The 8,571-nt window shown below is 42.3% G+C and overlaps 1 protein-coding gene across 2 annotated transcripts in view; it reads left to right on the forward strand.

The window, feature by feature from the left end:
- The first annotated feature begins 1,321 nt into the window (after positions 1-1,321).
- s1pr4 (sphingosine-1-phosphate receptor 4) overlaps positions 1,322-8,571 on the forward strand; it is a 12,530-nt gene continuing 5,280 nt past the window's right edge. Inside the window, exon 1 of one of the 2 annotated variants that reach the window (XM_062959680.1) lies at positions 1,322-3,052. The gene's annotated coding sequence lies outside the window, so the exon portion shown is untranslated. The remainder of the gene's footprint in view (positions 3,053-8,571) is intronic. The other variant, XM_062959679.1, reaches the window with a different exon arrangement.

An 8,571-nucleotide genomic window follows, 5' to 3' on the forward strand; every position in this document is an offset into this window, starting at 1 on the left:
CCCCTGACAGATGGCCACCCACTCTCAATGTTAATAATAATAATAATAATAATGATAATAATAATAATAATAATAATAATAATAATAAGGGTTGGAAGAGAAGAAGAGACCCTTTGGGTCATTTAGCCCAGCCCCCTTTTGCCCTTGTGCCGTGGGGGCCAGATAAATGGCTTCGATGGGCCGCATCCGGCCCCCGGGCCTTAGTTTGGGGACCCCTGATCTAGATGGTCTCATAAAACCATGGGTAAGGATAGGGACGCTCAAAAGCCATCGGGATCATCTCATAAGACCATCAGAAGACCACAGATAAGGAAAGGGACCCTCAAAGACCATCTGGATGGCTTCATAATACTATTGGTAAGGAAAGGGACTCTCAAAGGCCATCTAGATGATCTCATCAGGCCATCAGAAGACCATAGATAAGGAAAGGGACCCTCAAAGACCATCTGGATGGTTTCATAAGACCATCAGTAAGGAAAGGGACTCTCAAAGGCCATCGAGATGATCTCATCAGGCCATCAGAAGACCATAGGTAAGGAAAGGGACCCTCAAAGGACATCTAGATGATCTCATAAAACCATCTGTAAGGAAAGGGACTTTTCAGACCATCTGGATGGTTTCATAAGACCATCAGTAAGGAAAGGGACTCTCAAAGACCATCGAGATGATCTCATCAGGCCATCAGAAGACCATAGGTAAGGAAAGGGACCCTCAAAGGACATCTAGATGATCTCATAAAACCATCTGTAAGGAAAGGGACTTTTCAGACCATCTGGATGGTTTCATAAGACCATCAGTAAGGAAAGGGACCCTCAAAGGCTATCTAGATGATCTCATAAGGCCATCAGAAGACCATAGGTAAGGAAAGGGACCCTCAAAGGACATCTAGATGATCTCATAAAACCATCTGTAAGGAAAGGGACTTTTCAGACCATCTGGATGGTTTCATAAGACCATCAGTAAGGAAAGGGACTCTCAAAGGCCATCGAGATGATCTCATCAGGCCATCAGAAGACCATAGGTAAGGAAAGGGACCCTCAAAGGACATCTAGATGATCTCATAAAACCATCTGTAAGGAAAGGGACTTTTCAGACCATCTGGATGGTTTCATAAGACCATCAGTAAGGAAAGGGACCCTCAAAGGCTATCTAGATGATCTCATAAGGCCATCAGAAGACCATAGGTAAGGAAAGGGACCCTCAAAGGACATCTAGATGATCTCATAAAACCATCTGTAAGGAAAGGGACTTTTCAGACCATCTGGATGGTTTCATAAGACCATCAGTAAGGAAAGGGACTCTCAAAGGCCATCGAGATGATCTCATCAGGCCATCAGAAGACCATAGGTAAGGAAAGGGACCCTCAAAGGACATCTAGATGATCTCATAAAACCATCTGTAAGGAAAGGGACTTTTCAGACCATCTGGATGGTTTCATAAGACCATCAGTAAGGAAAGGGACTCTCAAAGGCCATCGAGATGATCTCATCAGGCCATCAGAAGACCATAGGTAAGGAAAGGGACCCTCAAAGACCATCTTGATGGTTTCATAAGACCATTGGTAAGGAAAGGGACTCTCAAAGGCCATCTAGATAATCTCATCAGGCCATCAGAAGATCATAAATAAGGAAAGGGACCCTCAAAGGCCATCTAGATGGTTCATAAAACCATCACTCACAAACAGGTAAACTGTGACCTCCACCGATGATGGGCCCGGACCAAACTTGGCACCCAGAACCCCCATGACTAACTCAACCTACTGGAGAGGTTCAAGGAGACTGACTCACCATAGTGGGAGTTGTAGTTTACCCTGCAGCCGGAGAGCACACTAAACCCCACCAATGATGCATCCAGAGCAAACTTGCTCAACATCACAACAGAGCTATGGATTCCACCTAAACGTTAGACACTTGGGGTACGAACTGTGGGAGATGTGTGATAGAGTCTCATACTGTAAGAGGTTGGATGGCCATCTGTCGGGAAGGTTTGGATGTTGTCTTTCTGTGTGACCGAACACAGAACCAAGTCACTGTTGTGGTTCAGTCTGATGATGAAGGGGGATTTGAGTTTATGCAGGTTGACCAAGGAAATGTTGAAGGCTCTGGATTGTCAGAGAGGTCGCAGGCTAGCAGGGAAGCTGAAGTTAGTGATAAGGGTGACCTTTCACAAGATATTGAACATCAACAAAGTCCAGGTGGCTCTGGCAGCGAGTCAGAGGAGTCTTCCTTAGATAGAGACGCAAGGTTAAGGTTAAGGGTTCGTCCCAAGTATTCTGTGAGAATTGCTAGTAAATGTGTGGAAACCCAAGTTCAGAGGAATGCTTTCTTAGCTTGTAAGCATGGTTAAATAGGGAGAAACTGAAAGATTTCAGACGAAGCAAAGTTGATTTTTGGGAAGCTTAATTCCTGCCTTGTCTCTGCTCATGGAAACAGATTCTTGTTTTGTTCATGCCTAGATTCTGTGTTTGGATTGTATTTTGGAGTTCACGCTGCCTTGTCTTTCAGGATTGATTTGCTATATTAGAGACTTTGAACTATTTTCTACAGAGACTTTGAACTATATTCTGCAGATTGCCTTTGCAATTGGATTACTGCTTCCTTTACTGCTTTTTTATTAAGACTTTGCTCTTTTATCAATAAACAGTAAAAAAACAAGTCTGTTGTGGTGGAGTGTGTGTTAAGAACGTGGTGAACCAGCGCTGAGGTGCAACAGTCACCTTCTACTGGGTTCACAGTTACCCAAATGTGACTGATTCTCAAGGCGTTGAAGCTGATGGGGATGCTGAGGTTGTTTTGCTAAAGGGCTACGGGAACTGTGTTTGGGTGGGTCCATCCTGCCCAAATTGTGGTTTTGTATTTTGCTTCAGTTTGGGGTGTGGCGCAATATCCCCTTCCTCTTGTTTTGCTTTTCTCGTTTTCATTTCTGCAAGGTAGGGCCACAAAAGTGCGCCGCAGGCAAACAACGTCGCATTTGCTGCCCGTCGAGGCAGGTGCGACACCGTTTCGTCCTTTCCTATGCTGCAGAGATTCGAGGAAGAACCTGGACTGTGTAAGTGAGTTCAGGTGGGACGGCCGGGAGCGGCTACACTGCAGACTTAATGCAGTTTGACACCACTTTAACCTCCACGGCTCAATGCTATGAGATCCTGGGAGTTGTCTAGAGAAGAAAAGGCGGAAGACCTTTTTAAACTTTTCAAACTACCAGGATCCCATTGCATTGAAAGTGGTGTCAAACTTTTTGTATTTATATGGGAATTATTCTAATTTGAATTAGAATTTCCTTTGAATTTTCTCAGGAAATTCAGATTTACGTAATTATGGTGATATGATATGGAATTATTTTGCTTTGCTTTCTTTCTCTTCCAATTTCTATCTTTTCTGGTCTTGGACTGTAAGACAATTACAGTAGAGTCTCACTTATCCAACATAAACGGGCCGGCAGAATGTTGGATAAGTGAATATGTTGGACAATAAGGAGAGATTAAGGAAAAGCCTATTAAACATCAAATTAGGTTATGATTTTGCAAATTAAGCACCAAAACATCACGTTATACAACAAATTTGACAGAAAAAGTAGTTCATTACACAGTAATGCTATGTAGTAATTACTGTATTTATGAATTTAGCACCAAAATATCACAATGCATTGAAAACATTGACTACAAAAATGCGTTGGATAATCCAGAACGCTGGATAAGCGAGTGTTGGATAAGTGAGACTCTACTGTATCTTCAATGGGTCCTGGGAAATCAGGCAGAAAACCCAGTCTCGTGAGAGATGTAAAAAACAATAATAAAAAAACAAAGAATATATATCTTGGCTTATCTAAACTTGACCAATGGCTAAGGGTCTTCCTCACCTTCCACACCTACTTCGATGGGTCCGTACCATGCAAATGGCTGCTGCCCCGTGTGTCACAGTTAACAAAGAATATATATCTTGGCTTATCTAAAATTGACCAATGGCTAAGGGTCTTCCTCACCTTCCTCACCTACTTTGGCACAAGTGATACCAACGACCTAACTTGACTCTTCAGGACTACAACTCCCATTGCACCCAGTCTGTTCGTAAGGTTTGTTTACAATGGAGAAATGATGTAGTTTAGTATCGCTTTAACCGTCACGGCTCAATGCTAGGGAACTGGGGTTTGAGGACATTGGGAGCTGTAGTCTTAGACGCCAGAACTCTTTGGAAGACTCCACTTTTAACTGCCATGGTTCAATAGTACAGAACCATGCGAATTGTAGTTTCATGACGTCTTCAGCCTTCCTTGGTGCCCCGCCAAACTACAACTCCCAGAATTCCATAATTGAACCACAGCAGCTGAAGTAGACTTCAAGATAGTTCAGAATACAAGTCCCATCACCCCCAGCCATTATATCTTATGGTTGTTTTGTGTTTTCCAGACTGTATGGCCATGTTCCAGAAGTATTCTCTCCTGACGTTTTGCCCACATCTATGGCAGGTATCCTCACCTCACAACCTCTGAGGATGCCTGCCATAGATGTGGGCGAAACATCAGGAGAGAATGCTTCTGGAACATGGCCATACAGCCTGGAAAATTTATTTATTTATTTATTTACAGCATTTATATTCCGGCCTTCTCACTCCGAAGGGGACTCAGGGCGGCTCACATTACACATATAGGCAAACATTCAATGCCTTTTGACATAGAACAAAGACAAGACAAACATAGGCTCCGAGCGGGCCTCGAACTCATGACCTCCTGGTCAGAGTGATTCATTGCAGTGATTCATTGCAGCTGCTCTCCAGCCTGCACCACAGCCCGAGCCGAAAACACACAACAACCCTGTGATCCCGGCCATGAAAACCCTCAACAACATTATATCTTGCTCAACACTATCTTGTTATATAGGACAGGATAGGTTTACTGTAATATATTTCTCAACGTTGTTCATTTCTATATGACAAAGGATACTTTTCTTCCCCAAAACAGTTGAAGGTACAACTTGTTCCCTTTGTATTTCTACATCTTGCCGTCTCCTATAATTTGTATTACAAAAGATTTAAGGTAACGCGTAGTACAGGATGTTACTATTACTTCAAACAGTTAAATATGACCAACTAGCTGTGCCCGGCCACGCGTTGCTGTGGCGTAGTAGTCCTAAGTGGGGTTTTCTTCGTGGCATTCAAGGTGGCTTAGAGAGGATTCCTCTAGGTATAAAGCAGCCAAGGCTTTGAAGCTGCGAGGCTATTCAATGGTATTCAAGTTGGCCAACAATGGAGTCCCCTGGGTATGAAGCAGCCAGGCTTTGAAGCTATAAGGTCACTCCTTGGAAAGTGATGAGTATTGTGGCCAAATTTGGTGTGATTTGGCCCAGTGGTTTTGTTGTTAACTCAGTCCTACAAACGAATAGTACATTTTTATATATATAGATTGTACTGTTAACACTACAGTGCAATAATTATACAGTATTATGGTATATTTATATTACATGTAATATTACAAATAATATTACAATATAGTGTTATAGTTCAATCTATATATGTGTGTGTGTGTGTGTGTGTGTATCTATATATATAAAAGGGTAATGGAATCATGGCACCGGACAAAACAACTAAACTAAATGCCCCACAACCTCGAAAATTGACAGCACAACCTCTCATCCATGCCTCTACGTTCATACAACAAAAAGAAAAGAAAAATTAAGTCCTAGCCACAGCAACGCGTGGCCAGGCACAGCTAGTCTATATATATAAAAGGATAATGGCGTCGCTCCACCGGGCAAAACAACAAAACTAAAGGCCCCCCAACCTAGAAAATTGACAACACAACCCCTCATCCACGTCTCTACGTTCTTACACTCAACAAAGGATTCCCCCCCTTTAAACAGGGAAACATCCACTCTTTGAAGATCCAAACTCATTCGGTACTCATCACTCTCTCATCTCAAAACACAAAATAAGGAGCAACACTCTGAAAACAAAGGAATTCCATCCAGGAAACAATCAGGGCCACCTAACACCTCCCAACAAAGGATTCCCCCCCAAAAGACACGGAACCACCTAAAAAAAGCCACAGCAACGCGTGGCCGGGCACAGCTAGTATATCTATATATATAAATGAGTGATGGCATCACGGCGACCAACAAAACAACAAAACTACAGGCCCCCCAACCTCGAAATTTGACAACACAACCCATCATCCACGCCTCTAGGTTGATACAACAAAAAGAAAAGAAAAATAAAGTCCTAATTACAGGGAGAGGAATAATTGTTTTTATCCAATTGCTGCCAGTTAGAGGACTAAGCTCCACCCACTTGGTCTCCTAGCAACCAACTCAGCCCAGGGGACAGGCAGACTTAGGCCTTGGCCTGTTCCACAGATTATCTAATTTGCACTGGATTATATGGCAGTGTAGACTCAAGGCCCTTCCACACAGCTATATAACCCATTTATAATCTTATATTATCTGCTTTGCACTGGATTATCTTGACTCCACACTGCCATATAATCCACTTCAGTGTGCATTTTATACAGCTGTGAAGAAGGGGCCTCATATAATCCAGTTCTAAGCAGATAATATAAGATTAAAAATATAATATGTAATAATTACCGTGATATAGAATCATAGAATCATAGAATAGTAGAGTTGGAAGAGACCTCATGGGCCATCCAGTCCAACCCCCTGCCAAGAAGCAGGAGATCGCATTCAAAGCAATTAATAATAATACAGAACAATATAATCTCTAAAATCAGGACAGTAAATAAAGAGCAACACTCTGAAAGCATAAGCCGCAGCAACGCGTGGCCGGGCAAAGCTAGTATATATATATAAATGTACTGTTCGTTTGTAGGACTGAGTTAACAACAAAACCACTGGGCCAAATCACACCAAATTTGGCCACAATACTCCTTACTTTCCAAGGAGTGACCTTAGGTATGAAGCAGCCAGGCTTTGAAGCTGCAAGGTCACTCCTTGGAAAGTGATGGGTATTGTGGCCAAATTTGGTGTGATTCGGCCCAGTGGTCTTCTTGTTAACTCAGTCCTACTTATGCAAATTACATTTTTATATATATAGATGGTTGGGGATGATGGGAAGCGGAATCAAAGCGTTGGGAGAGAGCAAAGTTGTGGGAGGGGGCTCTAGAAAGTCGGCTTTGTGGATGAAATCTAGTGATAACTCTCCCAGGATTCCATAGCAATGAAAATTGTGTATTTTATTTATTGTGTCGGAAGTGAATACAGTTATAATATACTAGCTGTTCCCGGCCACGCGTTGCTGTGGCGAAGTCTGGTGGTATAGGAAATAAAGTACAGTAGAGTCTCACTTATCCAACATAAACGGGCCGGCAGAACGTTGGATAAGCGAATATGTCGGATAAGAAGGAGGATTAAGGAAAAGCCTATTAAACATCAAATTAGGTTATGATATTACAAATTAAGCACCAAAACATCATGTTATACAACAAATTTGACAGAAAAAGCAGTTCAATATGCAGTAATGCTATGTTGTAATTACTGTATTTACGAATTTAGCACTAAAATATCACGATGTATTGAAAACATTGACTACAAAAATGAGTTGGATTATCCAGAACATTGGATAAGCAAGTGTTGGATAAGTGAGATTCTACTGTATTGAGGAATTGGTGGTAGTTAAGGTAAAGGGTAAAGTTTTCCCCCTGACAATAAGTCTGCATGCGCGGAGCTGGCCCCTGCTCTGATAGCTGTTTTTGGATTTTGGGTTTTTGAGGGACATGGACTTCGAATTTTGTTTTGGTTTTGTCATCTAAACACAGCAGGGAGGACCATGTGCTTTGTTGCCAAGTTTCGTGGTTCTGGGTTTTGTAGTTTCGCTGTTTTTATTAAGGTAGAAATGGACAGAACAGATTTATATATATATAAATATACCACAAACGCAGTTAAAAACTTGGCATTTGTACTAGATTTCCTTTGACCAGGAGTGCCTCCGGTGTCGCTGTAAGAAGGTCCTCCATTGTGCGTGCGGTGGGACTCAGACTGCATTGTAGTCAGTGGTTTGTGGTTTGCTCTTTTTGACACTCGCAAGTCACGGAATCCACTTTGTAGCCCCATTGTCGCTTGCTGAGGCGTTCCTGAATGTATCTCTGCAGAGCTTGTGATAATGCGGTAAGTCTCATTAAGAGCCACATCCACTGTTTTAACGTGGTGAGATATATTCCACACTAGGCATATGTATTCAGCAACAGAGTAGCAAAGCGCAAGGGCAGATGTCTTCACTGTGCCTGGTTGTGATCTCCAGGTTGTGCCTGTCAATTGTGGTATAATATTATTTCTAGCACCCACTTTTTGCTTTATATTCGAGCAGGGCTTCTTATAAGTCAGAGCACGGTCCAGAATAACTCCCAAGTATTTTGATGTACTGCAGTGTTCCAGTAATAATCCTCAGAGCTCGAGATGCTTGTCTGTTCTTGAGATGAAAAGCACACGTCTGTGTTTTAGATGGATTATGAATCAGCTGGTTTCCCCTGTAATAGGCAGTAAGAGCACCTAAAGCTTTGGAGAGCTTTAGTTCAACCATTTCAAAGATGAGAGATGATGGCACTATCGTCAGCATAGATGAAACC

Source organism: Anolis carolinensis, unplaced genomic scaffold, assembly GCF_035594765.1.
Source record: "Anolis carolinensis isolate JA03-04 unplaced genomic scaffold, rAnoCar3.1.pri scaffold_7, whole genome shotgun sequence".
Taxonomy (NCBI): domain Eukaryota; kingdom Metazoa; phylum Chordata; class Lepidosauria; order Squamata; family Dactyloidae; genus Anolis; species Anolis carolinensis.